Genomic DNA, 15,723 nt, shown 5'->3' on the forward strand with positions numbered 1-15,723 from the left:
TATACATAAGCTTCTGTTGTCCTGACTTATTAGATTACATGAAAGTATTACATGAAATGACGAACACATTAATTACTGTTATTTTAATGGTATACAGTTAATGAAAAAAATGGACAAAATTACAGCAATGTCTTATCAGCAAGCCTCACATTTTTCCACCTAAAAATCACATTTTACAAACAAAACAAAACTGCTTCAAAAGGTCAAAGCTAGCCAAATGTCACCACCTCCCAGAGCGCTTGAGAGATCAAAGTTCTTGCTTTAGAGGATCAGAGAGACGGGCTAATACAATTCACAAAGGGCGTTAGAAATAATCATGTGAAACCTAAGGGTATGCAATCAGTGCCCCTTAACCTTAGACACAAAATATTGGAACTGACAGCAAGAACATCCATTTCTCAGAAGTCCATCTTGATGCTTTCTTCCCCATCTTAGAATGGGTGTCCTACCTAAATATGCATTGTTCTTTCTGTAATACTACTATAACAGACCAAAATCAGACCAAAGTTTGCTGCATATTATTTTAGACATGAAACAGACAAATTCATTTCTGGCATTCATTTCATTTCTGAACTGACCAGTCTTTAACCCATCTGAACTTTGAAAATCTAAACGAGTTTAAGGTAATACACAAATTGTGTCATCATTAGACAATTTCTCCCCCAGAAAGCCCACCAAGTTGTTTCTCAACAATAAAATGGCCTGCTTAGGATGTGCCCGGGGCCTAGTTAGTTCATTAGACAAGACAGCAAAGCCCAAACAAAATATTTTGTCTGTGGGTTTATTGAAAAGGGTAAATAACAAATGAAATTAAGATCAGGCTATAATATGAAATAACAAACCTTTATAAATGTTATTGAGGTGTGTCAATTCTGCAACTGACTAGCAATCTGCTCTGTTCAGCAAATGGAGTCTATACTTCCCACTTAATATGCAGTTGCTCTCCTTTTTCATATTTTTAGTGTAATATAGTATAGTATAGTAAAGTACTACACTATACACTTATTATACTATAGTTTTTATCTTTGTTTTTATCATGGCAGAAGTTTTTCTGCTTCAAGCTGTGACTAGCACGCAACAGCCGTATAAAGCTGAAGCCGCTCATTTGATTAAAGTCGGGAACAGCTTATCGGCACAATGGATTAAAATTTTGTTCGGACTTTAAACATCCCGGACGAAATAAGAAGAAATAGCGCGAGAGGTCGCAGAGCGGGTAAAAAGCGGAGGGGTGGGAGAAAAAAAAAAAGTAAAAACAGGCAAGCGAGGGTAAGAAGATTCAAGCTGCATCTCTGATTATGGGTTACGTGAGGTCTTTGGAGAACAAGGTGGATGAGTTGACTGCACTGGTGAGGAAGGAAAATAACTCTCGAGAGTGTAGTAATGTGTTTCTGGGAGACATGGCTGCAGGACAGTATGCCCGACACATGCATCAATACCGACGGCTTCAGTACAGTGCAGGCGTATCAGAGGAGAGAGGAAAGTAGGGGGCGTGGTCATGTACAACACCAACAACAACAACAACAACAAGTAGTGTCATACTGGTTAAGTTACTGTAAAAGAAACATTGAACTGTTGGCCTCCGTCCTTACTATATGCCCAGAGAGTTCTCACACGCCATATTGATCGCCATCTATATTCCTCCTGCTGCCTCCACAGATGGTGCATGTGATGTCATACACTATTATAGCCAGACTCCAGACCCGACATCCTGACGCTGTCTTTATGATCTCAGGTGATTTTAATCATGCAGCCCTCTCCAAGACCTTCCACACCTTCATACAGTATGTGGATTGTCACATTAGGGGGGAGAAGACAATGGACCTGATGTAATCAAATGTTAAAGAGGCCTACAGCTCTTCTGCCCTCCACCACCAGGCAGCTCTGACCACAACCTGATCCACCTCCCACCTGTGTACAAGAGGGCTGGTTCTTTTCTGGGGGTGGAGCTGGACCCACTGGATGTTGTGGCTGAGAGGAGAATGTTGTCCAAACTCCTCTCAATCCTGGACATGTCCTCTCACCCACTCTGCTGTGTGCTGGCTGCACAGAGGAGCACTTTCAGCCAGAGACTGACCACAGTAAAGTGCTCAACAGAACAACACAGGAGATCCTTTCTCTCAGTGGCCTTTAAACTGTTCAACTAACCCCCAAATGTACAATTAGTATTGTTTTTATTTCATTTATTATTTTTATTTCATGTATTATTACTCCTCTAGCTGGGTTTCTTCATTTTTTACAGGAGCTAACCTTTTTATGACCCATCTCCAACACAAACATGCAAATGCTTATGAGGTAAAACCTTGGGGGTATTACTCTCAACTTGAAAAATACCTTTGGTGTGATGCCACAAAAGAAGAGTATTCTGGCTGAATTTGTGTTACATGTGGAAAAATATTAAGCTGTATAGCAAACCTAAATTTTAAAATGTTATCTATAGCAACAACAGAAAACCCAATATTTCTGAAATTAAATCATGCTAACTAAACTAGCATAGTTGTTGTCTAAACCCACAGTAAACCTTGTGTTCTACATCCAAAGCCAGTCTGCCAGGTGTATCTCTTCATCGTAGGCACATTATCTTCTGTATCTTGCTCCTGCACAGACAGTGACCTACTTAAAATCTAATCAAAAGTCCACCCCCCTCTTTCATCAAAGTAGTACACATAAGGTTATCTGAACTCAGTGTCAACAAGAAGTCATTCTGAACATTTTTCAAGAACAGATAAGCGAATTTGTAAGCCACATTTTCAGGGAAAGAAACTATTAAACAACCCTTTTGAACCATTTTGTTCATTTCCTTTAGCAAGCTGTAGAAGGCAGTTTTTAGTTTGCTTCACTTGATGCTGAATCCATTCATCACCTCTACTTAACATTGACTCTATTTTTCTATTTTAGGAGAATTAAAAGATGGTGACCCGCTTATCTACAGTATGCGCTAGTGTGGATAATATGGTGCCAATTTAACAAGCTGAAAGGTTGACTCCATTGCTAAAGGTGTTTACTCCATTTAATCAGACAGCAATGACAAGAGGAAACGCTCCTGCCAACACCAGACTTTTTTAATTAAATTCTCAATGATAGGAGCCAGCCTCACGCTTATCAACTGACAATCTGTGCCTCATTTTGAATGATTATATAGATCGTGCTGTCAGTGGTCAAAAGAGAGGTTTAAGTCAAGTGGTTGATAAAACAAAATGATAAAAATTACATTAAACAACACAGAGGTCAGTACTCAAACTTTAGAAATACTTTATTCAGTTGAGGCAATAAAATCATCACACTCTTATTCTCATTCAAATATGGCATTTGTTTCTCTGAACTGTTCAGCATTTTACAAAGTGAAAGCTTAGTGTTTTTATGGTAATAATCTGATAAACCAAATGACATTGACATTTTGTTTTCCACCAATGTCTGTTTCCAAGACTTATAAAATAAAAGTGTGCATTTAATTTGTAGCCATCGACTTTCACAAGGTGTTTTGTTCTACAAGACCCAGGGACGTAGCTGAGATACACTGCCTCAGATAAACAGTGTAATGACCTAAATGTAAGAAATGTTGACACTAATGAAAGCAAGTAAAGTTAAAATAGTAATCCGTCTTTATTCTTCCAACATATTACATTATAATTTAAAATGGCAGCGGAACGTAAAACAACAATTGTGCAAAGGCCTTTAAGTGTCACCAGGAGAAATAATGTGTGGATTCCTGAGTCAAACTTAAAAACTGCTCAACATTCTCAATTTCCATGGCCCAGTAATTTACTCTTTGTTCTCCATTCAAAGATCATTTCACCAAGTTAAAAACCAGCTACTTCTTAATGTTAAAACACGCCTGGTCAAACATGTAGCAGGTGGAAGTACGTTTAAAACAATCTAGTGGGACTAAGGACTTGTGCTCCTATGCCACTGTACACAGAAAATTGATCAATGAGTGCAGAGTCACATTGCAACAGTTTGCCTGTTAGCTACACAGTTTTAATCCCTCAAATATTGTCTGGAATGTAAATTAGACTGATGAAACCAAGATATGCTCACTGGGGAACGACACATCAAAAGACATCTTAAACAGATCCAGTCATTACCATTAGTATGACATCTGAGTAAGTGAAAAGGCCTGGCTACCAGAGCTGCAACACGATTCCTGTCCTTCGTTTGATGCCTATACAGTGCAGACCTTTGATCTAATATTAGTCTGTGCCTACAGTGGTGGTTCCCTGCCAATAGGATGCACCATCAAACTGAAGTAAAGATCCTGCATTGTGGAAAATGAAGACGGCAAAAAGAAAAAAAAGATTTTCTTTCTTCATTTTTCCGTGGTGCATATCTTGGGCTTTGAGCCCGGCCATCTGGGTTAGGGAGGAACATGCCCAGCAAGGGATACGACAGAAAAAAATAAATAAATCTGCACTTCTGTGGTAAAAAGTTTGCTGTCACTTGTTGTCTGGACCAAAAAGCTGCACATCAACTTCTTGAGTGTGCACACTAATTGCTTGAGACATGTCCTGGATTTTTAGTTCATTTTTGACTTCATCCTTTAAAGTAAGGACATGGCTTGGGGTTTTTCCTCCCCACAATTCTGGTTCACTGAACAATGCTTTCCATGTTAAAGTAGATTAGCTCACCAAACTTATTTATGTCCTCCTAAGGGAAGAGATACTATGACCTGCTCTGTCAGCTCCTTTCAGTGACCAAGTGCTCTGTAATTTGTCCTTTTTCTCTGTCATATTGTATGACCACAGCTGAGACTTGCCTGCTGTCATGCTTGCAATTCCTTTCCCACTATCCCTATGAGGAAAAGAGTGCTGCATCACATCAATTTCTTTTCGCCTCTTTCTGCTACTCCTCCTCTCTCTCTGTTTAACAGTTCACCATTACCATCCATCTGCTGTTTCATGTCTCATCAAAGATTTTTCTTCCCCCACCAACTTTAAATATTCACTTCTTGTTCTTTCAACAATAGCTTACAAACACTTGGAAATAATTGAGTCTCAGCGGGCCAACAAAAAAAAAAAAAAAAAAAAAAAAAAGAGAGAGAGCAGTGATCGTGTGCAGTGGAAGTGATCAAATATGGCCTTGAGCCAACTATCTTTGTAGATGGTCTTTGTATTGCCATTGATCTGGGGGTGGATACACCCAAGGAATACATTATTTATGCATTTTGTTTTCTCCCGACAGTTGAAAGTAGTGAGTCACACACAGAAATGGGATTGGATGGGAGTCGCACCGGAAGAGAGCAAATCAGGGCTGCTGAGTATATAGGCAACCCCGAGGACTGAAGGCAGTGGCCAGTGTGGTAGAAGTCTTTCATCTCCTAATAGAACAGTAATTGTCAAGATAATGTAGTCCTCAACCTCATTGTACACAAGAGGTCATGTCATCATCAATAAGGGTGCAGAAAGTTCTTTTACCAGCCTCTCAAACATCAATGAGTCAATCACGCACCATACAAATGATTTAACAGTAAGCTGATGAAGTCATTTATTTCTCTTTATGCAGCGCAAATAAGTAAATGTATGATTATCAACTGTGCAATCTGTGTCTGAGTTTACCTCCTGTGGAATGTTTATATAGTTATGCTTTCACCATCTATCCATATGAATTGCAAAAGGTAAAACTATAAATGCCGTGATTCTGTCATAGCATTTTTAGTGTCTCAGGTCATTAAGTTGCTAATTAGCTGAAAGAAGCTAAGCGCCTTCTCTCTCAAGTAACACAAACATGTTGAACAGGCCGATGCAGTCATGTACAATAATCCCATTACTTTCTCATGAGTCTTTTTAGCTTTTTTAGAAATTATGCATTTCAACATGTTTAAAGCATCTGCATTATTCTAATCTCTGTTTGTGCCAAAGTGCTTATTTATGATGTGTGCATGCCTGTGCATTGTTTGTGTGGGTGTCTGTGGGACCCCTTTAGGGTATGTGTGTGTCTACAAGTTGAAAATCACCATAACGTAACCACTTTAAATGTGTGGTCATCAGTGTGCTACACTTTGACAATACTGCTGAATTATTAAAATATAGTATTTGTTCTAAAAATAAAATTGCTATTCACATTACTTTTGTATAAATTGCATGTTTTGTCACAATATGATCCCATGTGGAATTAATTTTCAATTCAATATAACAGATTTTTGAGATCAAAGCCTTTACAGGGCTCTACATTTATTTTCGGGGCACTGTTTTGCTTTGCTTTGCTTGCGCACCTTTAATCTTTGTGACAAATTAGGGTGAAATACACGAAGTCAGATTTTGTTCATTTAGTATTGGAATTAGCAATTATATATGTGATTTTAAGAAATCCATTCTTCTTTACCCACATAGTTTCTTAGCTGCTAAAGTGCGGCATTGCCTGGTGCTTCATGAATTTCAAGAGCATTAGCACTTGGACAGAAATTCATGCAGCCATGGCTGCTTGAAATGAGCGTGTATACAAGTACATGCATGTTTACATTTTCTGCCAATGACATTCAATTCGTTAACTGACTGATGCATCAATCAAGATTGTTGGATCATTACATCCCATTTGACATGGCATGAGTCATATTTCACTGTGCACTCACATGTGCTTCACTTCGAAGTAGGTTTGCAGCAGAGACCACAGCTTCATCTGCTGATTTCCACTACATAGCTTCACATACTGAGTTAACTGAATAATATTCATTGCCTTTTACTCACTGCAACTCCTATGTTATCTTCTCAGTTTCAATTATGATTGTTCAAGGACCACTAACTACTAGGGTGGGCCACATTCACTCAATAGCATTTCTACAAACTTCTAATTTTTGCTGATTATCTAGTTTATATGAAGTCAGAGCTCAATGTTAGCATTTGTTTTGTTTGACATAGGCAACATCATTGTTGCTAAGCACTCGATTCATCATCATAGGGGCATTTCACCTTACATAGATCACTTTTTGATCAAGTAGTAGGTCTATGTCCATTACTGTGATATCTTTCTTCTCTGTAGATGTAAGTCTAAGTTTATGTAGCTGGTGATCTTCACGGTCAGTCAACAGTCAAGACAGTTCCTCAAACCATTGTTGCTACTGCAATCAAATTATTTTCAGAAACAAATACATAAAAATCTGAAGGAATGTGGATACTTAATTCAACATTATGTATCCTTCATCACTATTTTTTTGTGTGTTCAATAAGTAGGATGTAACTAGTGCTGAAACTCCCTGAAGCTAATCAAACACATGCACACAGACACAGGCTGACAAACAAACGCACACTATTTAGAGCCAGTACTCTACACGTCCCCTGTCTCTGTGTATCTGTAGAGCTCCAAGCTGTGACCAGCAGACCCACAGCTGGACAGCCTAGCATCCCCCGAGGTGCCCCTGCTTCCCTCCTATTCATTTTTCTCTCACCAGCAAAGCCCCAAGTGCAGGAGGATTTTACACTAATACATGCTCATTGATTTGTAATTCACATAGAGCATGCCAGCATCCAAAGATAGGAATTATACATGTTGACAATAGCAGGGGCTCTTGTATATCGGGAAGAAAAGGTCAATGTTTAAATGTGGAGGCTGAATTCCCGGCTCATCAAACAGGAGTGTATAATACAGTGGCTGCTTTATCCAATGTGGCAGGCAAGTACTTAACCTCTGTTATGTGTTGCTCAAAGTATAAGGTTGGACAATGATGTTATATATCCCATAGCTCGCATGTCTGCATGAGACATATATGGATCCATTTACAATTCTGCTAATCATTCTCCAGCAGTATGGCTTACAGTCCTGCAAGGATAGTCGGCAAGCATACTGTATATTTGCATTTTTTTTTAAGCAGAGTTAAGTCCCCTACCCATGGTAGTCCCCCTAGGATGTGTTCTTTACCTAGTATACAATCTCCAATATTTTTATACAGGTTCTCTCTGGTCTTCTTGCACATTTTTGCACTTCCAGTAATAACTTTAAAAGCTAATTCTGCTGTGTACTGTATCATTCAAATGTGACAAATTTTATTTCAGATACATAATTTCTTTTTGACCATCAATAGATCAAATGTCAAAGTGAAGGGCAGTCTTTGACAAGGTCATACTGCAATGACTGATTAAAATTTAGGTGGGAACAAACAGTTTGGCCCTGATTTCAGAAGAGTCTGATTTAAGATGTAGTCGTTTTAAATGATGGAATTCACAAAGTAAATCTTCTAGCAATCAAATCATGTTAAAAATGTAATAGCACTAAAGGAAAACATTTGTTTAAAAAACAGCGTTGTCACTATTTTTAGTCACAGGGATGTTGACTAAGTCACCAGCTTTCAAAGTCAACTCAGAGTTGACCCTTCTAACAGATGCACTGACGCCAGGGGGTCGGGGTCGTCATGTGCTAGTGGCGTTTTTAGTTTTTCTGCACACTTAGCACTGATTACTGTTTTTAACAGTTTAGAGTGCTCCACTACTCTATGCTTCACGGCAGTAGACAAGGTTATACCTGTGTGTGATTCAGAAGTTGTTTACCTAGCTTCATGGACAGTCAGCACTGGAACCAAAAGTGTCTTTCTAATGCTACACTGCCCTCCATTCCCATTACCTGGATTTCTTTTCAATGCAGTCGCTCCTGCATTGCCCGGTGTGCAATGATGCAGTTGAAGAAGCTGAAGTTTCAACTGGCAGAATCAAGTCGAGTCAGGTTTTTCCTTGCCTGACTCATCTGATCGTTACCTTTTAACTGGCGTTGCTAATAATTAGGTCCATTAATTTCAAACCAATTTTCATCCTAGCATTTCCAGTAATTGTATCAGTTTTTAAAGTGTAAATTCCTATAGTTTACTTTCAAGCTTCAAGAGAGAAGGAGACCGCTGTTGTGATAGAGAGAAAAAGAAACTGGGAGAGGAGAGGGAGTTCTTATCTATGTGGTACGTTCCCCTGCCCAGCAGCAACAGAACGACAAAAGTTCTAATGAGTCTCTCACCCAACTGACAGATATCTGAGATTTTATGACTATAAAAGAGAAGCATGCAATAAATAAAAAGGGCAACACTGAATCAGCCCATCCTAACTTATTTGGCGGTTTATGCAACCGCCTGAAATAGAGCAGGAGGTGACTGCAGTAGAAAGGACTTCAGGACAGCAATACTGCTATAAAATTGGGTTGGCTGCACTTATTGGATAGCAGCCAACTGCCACCGTCTTAATAGAACGATGCAGGTATAATATAAGCTCTTTGTGCCCGTACAAAAATTAATCTCATGTCATCTTGCCTCTCTTTTACACCAACAGAATAGTTAAAAATGGCATTTAGACTCAGAAACCCACTAAAGGTAAGATCACCAATTGCAAAAATGATTAACTATTGTATACACTATTATACCCATTATCTCTTCTCTTGACTTTCCCTGCTCCTTCACCTCTTGCTTTCACTCTCTAACTGTGCTTTCAGGATGAAACACATTGCTTCTACACGGCACTTTTCCCCACCAGGAGATAACTCTTCACCAAGACCCAGCACAATATTCTCTGAACCTAAGCACCTGCAGAGAGAAGCCATTTTATTTTTCCCAATACTACAAGTGTTCTGCTATTTGTGGGGTTCTAAGGTGTATAGGCGTTCCTACAATTCCCCAGAGACTCCTTAAAGGATAAGCAACTAACAAACATCAGAGCTATACTTTGGTCTATACCAGCTGTAAGCCCAAGGAGGCTAGGATCAGTGACCTGCACTAACAAGTGCAGGTCCAGTGTCCTGCTGTGAGCCTTTCGTAGTCTGGTAGAAGCAGGGTTATGGGAGCTTGTCCAGTGTAACAGAAACAAGTGCTGTCAGAGAGTCCATAGTCCCTTCTGAGGCAGAGGAGGTATCCATGTACTAACATTTCCACTATGTTGCAATGAAAATACTACACTATGACATAAAATGTCCAGATCTACCAGAGAAAGATTTGTCGGGATATTGTAGACTATGCAATGTACTTTCTGGGCACTTGTCTGGCAGCTCACAGCTCAGGGACACATTTAAAACTGCTGTCTTTATAATACTACTTGAAAGATTTGTTTAACTTATTTGTTGCTTTAAGCAAAAATAGTCCTCACAAATCCTTGCACGTTCATTCTTGGGAATACTGAATTTGCTTTAGCATGTTTGACCAGACTGCACATGGTTATTTGATAATATCAGACCTAGATTATTCACTCTTGATCCACTTGGCCAATAGTCACTTTCTTGGGAATATAGATGACAAATGGTTAAATATGTAAATAGCCTTGATGCAATATGTTTCTAGAAGAACAAAGCTGTCAATACTGGAGAGACCCTACTTCACTAAAAGCAGAAGGTGCAGAGAAAGCATGAAAGTGGCAAAGTCACAGTAAGGACGTCCTAAAAAAGCTGATAAAGGCAAAACACTAAATGGATGGCTCCATTATTGGTCTTCCATCGCTATTCATGGATAAACCTGCCTATATCCTGTGTGAATATTTAATGGTCCTCAATAAGTTTAAAAAAAACTGCATTTTTTTGCATTCATGTGGCTAAAATGAGTTACCGGGTAGATGAAAACTGGCTGAAATACCTAATATCAAAACACACATACCACAAGGACACAAGTGACACAATGTCCCTTTACGTACTACAGCAGGACACAGTAAAACATCCTCAAAGCAATGCCATGTTGATACAAATCAAGCGAATGTCAACATATTTAAATGTAAGCTGGCATTAATAAGCTACAGATGCTAAATTTAGCCTTTAGCAATAATCTCCTTTACACGCAGCTAAATTGTGGCATTATATTTTACTTTTGTATTACAGCCGTGCACATGAGAGTTTAATAGTAAAAAATACAGAAGGGATCTAATGTCAAAGTCACAAAGCTTTCAAATCGGTGTTGTTGTCCCCGGTGGCATCAGGTGACTCAGGTAACTCAACAACACTTCTCAGTTTCTTCCTCAATTAAGAGTGAATACTATGAGTGACAGGAACAGCACACTGAAGATATTTTTTTTTTTTTATTTTCATTCACAAAATAATAAGTAATAATAAGTGGAAAACCCAAACATTCGATTATTTTAAGCACCTTGGCTTGTCACAGTGTGTTACACAAATATATGCCACTTTACATGCTGTATCCTCTGCACTACTTGCCAATTTGCGTGAAAAGATGCATTTAGTAATAGCACATGTTCAGATCAAGGTAACATCAGGTCTTCTCATCGTTTCCATGAAATAGCCCAAAAACCCTTTTTTCCTCCCCCGTTTTACATTTATTCTCTCATGACCGCTACATGGTGCAACATCCTGTGCCTCCATACGCATCCAGCTATGTCACCCCCTGACCCTTACTAATGCACCTTGTCGTCACACACGGAAACAGACTTTTCTAAAAGGTGGCACGATACTTATTGCCCTCGGCAGCTTGCCCAGAAAGGTCACACTTCAAAGCGACAGACAGCAAGGTCGCTGTCGATAGAAACTGTTTGTAGATCAGTCCTCGTGCCCCAGACAGCCTCTTCCCGGTTACTGTATCCCAAAAGGGCTACACTGCCACCAGCAGTCACTTAGTACATCACGTCTACCACAGACAGAAGGCAGAAATCCTTTGTGATTCTGTCCCTTAGCTCATTTGCCAAGCATCTCACTTTTGTATGCATATGTATAAGGTGCTTCTAGTGACACTGCCCTGTTACCTTTGAGGTTTCCCTCAAAATATGTTTCTAAAAGCATTTTTGTAAACTAATAGATGAGATTCTTTATAGTAATCATTTTATTCCGCATAGTAAGTATACTAGTTAAAACCAAATTCTTTCTCCCTCCTTTCAGCGGCACTCGACCATGATGAGTAAGCATATTCAATAAATGACCCAGCTGTTTGAGCATATTGTGTTTTGCTTCATCAGGTATTCAAAGGGGCTGACAACAGATAAGCTGCATCCGTTCACGGCTTAGTCTCCACCTGACCAGACCTCCATTTAAAATAAGGTCTTCTGTTTGTCTCAGCCAGCTGGTGGTGTATAGGCTACAGATGTGTGTTGCTTATGACAGCTAGCATGAATATGCAAATGTGTTTCTAAGTGACAGCAACAATTAAACACATAATAGCCTGTAATGTGAAAGTATGTAGTGGAGCCAAATATAGCTGCTGTGAAAAAAACTAAAATACCTCTTAATTTTGATTCCCAGACACCAGTTAAAGTAAAAAAATAAAAATAAAAAATAAAAAAGAAGGCCATCTAAAAAGTATATGGGTGTATTACTTGCCTTATAATTGTATTTAAATATAGAAAAATACTACAAAAAAGGAGCCTTGTGTCATCTGTGGAACTCTTTCATTGACCAAGGTTGAATCTAATATTTACAAAGTACATTTTCCTAACTGTATCCAAAAGGTTATACAGGAAAGACAAATAAATAAATTAAAAAAACTTAAATTTGAAACCCAGTGTTTCAGTCCGAGATCATTGATTTTTCTTCCATGTCCTTAATGGACAGGCTAAAAATATGCTGTTCTGCCTCTGGGTACAGGACTGGTTTTTGACACAGCTCGCTATACTATCTGTCCTCTAATGACAAACTCAATATTCAACATATATTTTAAAAGGAATGTAGTACAAACATTTCTTTACTGATTTACAGTAAAAATTTACCACACTATATAAACTTCTTCAATTATAATATGCAGTACAACAATTGATATACAGTACAAATGTACCATCGTATAGAAAGTAACTTATTTTCTGATACATTCTCTTTTACCAACCAAATCAGAAAGGCTTTTGTATAACTGCATTGCAGGCAATATTTAGAACACTGGAAGAAATGTATTGAATTGCTGCATTGCTAATTCGGTGTTAAAGGAAATACAAGGAAAAGCAAAGTAGGGCTTAATGCTTTCTTTTACCCATGCTGCTCCATATCAGAGGCAATGCACCAGTCTTTCCATGGTTAACATTCAATAAAACATCAAAAGGGATGAAGCTCAGAGCTATGGACAAATACACACCCACACTGTTAGCAATACACCGAGAAACTCCCTTTCACTCTTACACGCTGTCTTACACACATATGTACACAAATTTGACATATACATACTGTTAGATGTAGCTCATTAGTATAAATGAATAAGCACTCAAAGCAGATGAGAAGCCTGCATCGCTTTCAAGAGGAAGCAAACACACTGCACATCCTGAATGATAAATGTGATTTCAATATAACAATTGTACACAAGATCTTCTTGTAATCAAGCTATATATGCAACGGAACAACTGGCCATTTGAACCACCCACAGTCAATCAACACCAGATACAAAAGGAGCTGTCATCAACTTCCCATCAGGCTCCACTTCCCCCCAGTGGATGTTCTGCAAGAGGAGAGACACTTCTTTTGAAAATGTTAGATCCAGAGGCAAAGGCATTTAATGGTCACTGTTTCGCATGTGACATGAAGAAGTGGTGGCCAGGCCAAACTTAGGCTTTCACAGCTTGAATGGGATTTTTGTTAATTAGGTATGTTAAATATTTAAGAGGACAGACAGGATGCTCATGCAATCATAAATATTTCAACCATTTCCTTACAAAAGGAGGTAGCCTTGCACTTGTCTGGTATTGATCAAGAGGGCAGTAGATTCACTCGTTTCTAAAAAGAACACAGAATTGCACAATTCCTTTATCCTTCTGGCTGTTGTCTGTACGTTTCCTAAAATCCTCTTAATCTGCCCCTGAAAAAGCACCTGCCAGAACTGTACTGACAAACTTACATATACACAGAAACTAAAGTTGATGGTTATTTAGGGGGGCTGAGATAGCATACTACTGACCAAAACAGAGACAAAAGGCACAGAACAGCCTTTAAATGCAGGGGGGCACTCACCATTATAAATAAAATGTGGCCTGGACAAAAGTAATTCCCTGTGGTCACAGATCCTAGCTGTTGCAAAGACGAGGACAAACAGCCACCGCAATTATGCCCCTTCCACTTGCAGCCTCCCCTGGTGATAACTGCTATGTAGCAAGGAAGAAAAGCAATGAATTGCTTTGCAGACGTGCGTCTCCCCCTCAGCAAACACAAATGTCGAACTATGCAGATACACATACATTCTTCCCTGCAGAGGGTAGTTGCCTTTAAACAGCCATATAAAAAAGGAACTGTGATGTCTCTAAGCCCATAATGTTATAGCATTAATTCCAACTTTGTACTTTGTAAAAATACTCGTGCACCATTTCCCTCTCCTTCCTTTTCTCCCTTTAGTCTCATTCATTCCGTCTCTTAGCTCCCTAGTCTGCCCTTTTCTCAAAAACCTGGAGGGTGCTATTAATGTTCAAGAGCCCGTGGACGTGTCCTTACCTTGAAATACCATCCAGAAACCTATAGTCCATAAAACAAACAGTCTAAAGCTCAAAACTGTTCCATAACAAAGACGAAAGGCAAAAATCCTCCAAGTCCTTCAGAATCAGAACCCAATTCGATGCCTTTTCAGATTAGAACTTACTTTTTGTGAACAGGATGTCCTTCATTGATTATGCATATAATCCGTTCTGCTTACTTCCCTGGTTCCGAACAATTTCTTTTCGGTTGCTTCCCTTTGATATTCCACCTCAGAACAGTGAAATAATGTTACGTATTCTACTGTAAAATGAACATATGAGAGATTGCACGAGAGAAAGGAAGAGGCAGTGTAGGCTTTCTTCTGGTGCGCACTACCAGCTCCACCGCAAGTGAATCCAGCCGGTCTTCACAGCTCTGCTTCCTGCCTACAGGAATGAAATGCAACATCTGCCGTTCACCCCCACAACAAGGGGAGGATGTCCCCCCGTGTGAAAACTTTCAGGCACCCCTGCCAGAGCCGTAATAGGTGATGCTGGACGCCAGTGAGCCCTGATTATGTGTTATTTTCCTCAGTATCCTCCTTCTTGAATGGATTCTTCCCCTTTTTCTTCTCCAAATTTGTCTATTATGTAGCTCTCTCCTCTCTGGAATAAGGTCGCACAGAATGGATGCTGAGAAAGCAGCGGAATGAGGCGAGCCGCTTGTTCTCCCGCTTCCTCTCTCGCTCTCTCTCTCACCCTCCCTAATACAAGCTCCCTCCCTGCTTCCAGTTGCACCTCCCCACCCTTTCGTTTTTTTCTCTCTCCTCCTCTCCTTTCTCTCGCCGTCTCTCTCCCTCACACACACACGCACTTTTCTAGCTCTGGCTTTTGATAATTATTGCTGTGCCATTTCCAGCCATGTCAAACAGAAAGCTTCACTACCCATACTCCTCAGACAAACGAAGAGTGCTTCATAACTATGTACAATTAAAGATATAAAGAAGTAGGATGTAGTATGAAGGCAGCAGTATGGAAAAGAGCACAAAAAGAAACCTAATCTCCTTACTTCATCCTTACTACCTGATTACTTTGTTTTGCATCTCTTTTTTGTTGTAACTTTTTGTTTAGGGAGTTAGTTCAGTAGTTGATGCTGGCCAACTGTCAAGAATGACTGAAGAGGAAGGCGAAAATAGCATGCAAAAGCATTGCACTGCATAGAAACAGCACAATACATGTGCAGTAGCAGCGGTATAATTATATAATTACCCACCTAAACAAATTGCCAGAAATGCTGTTATCATCGTGGGTACACACACAGTGATTACAACCCCAGAGGTATAGCACAATTGGAAACAATGTGAAGAACAATTAGAAACAAAATAAAATTCTGAAACATTTCTGGAAAAGCTTCCCACGCATACAGTATCTCACCTTCCCACATTTATTTACGAATAGACCATTTATGGCGTACTCA

General features: G+C 39.3%; 1 protein-coding gene across 3 annotated transcripts in view; it reads right to left on the reverse strand.

Annotated features, from left to right (window-relative positions):
* lingo2 (leucine rich repeat and Ig domain containing 2) overlaps positions 1–14,997 on the reverse strand; it is a 197,884-nt gene extending 182,887 nt beyond the window's left edge. For 2 of the 3 annotated variants that reach the window (XM_067519411.1, XM_067519408.1), the window contains exon 1: positions 14,432–14,997. The gene's annotated coding sequence lies outside the window, so the exon portion shown is untranslated. The other variant, XM_067519409.1, reaches the window with a different exon arrangement.
* Positions 14,998–15,723: the final 726 nt, after the last annotated feature.

The sequence above is a fragment of the Channa argus genome, chromosome 10, assembly GCF_033026475.1.
Source record: "Channa argus isolate prfri chromosome 10, Channa argus male v1.0, whole genome shotgun sequence".
NCBI classification, from domain to species: domain Eukaryota; kingdom Metazoa; phylum Chordata; class Actinopteri; order Anabantiformes; family Channidae; genus Channa; species Channa argus.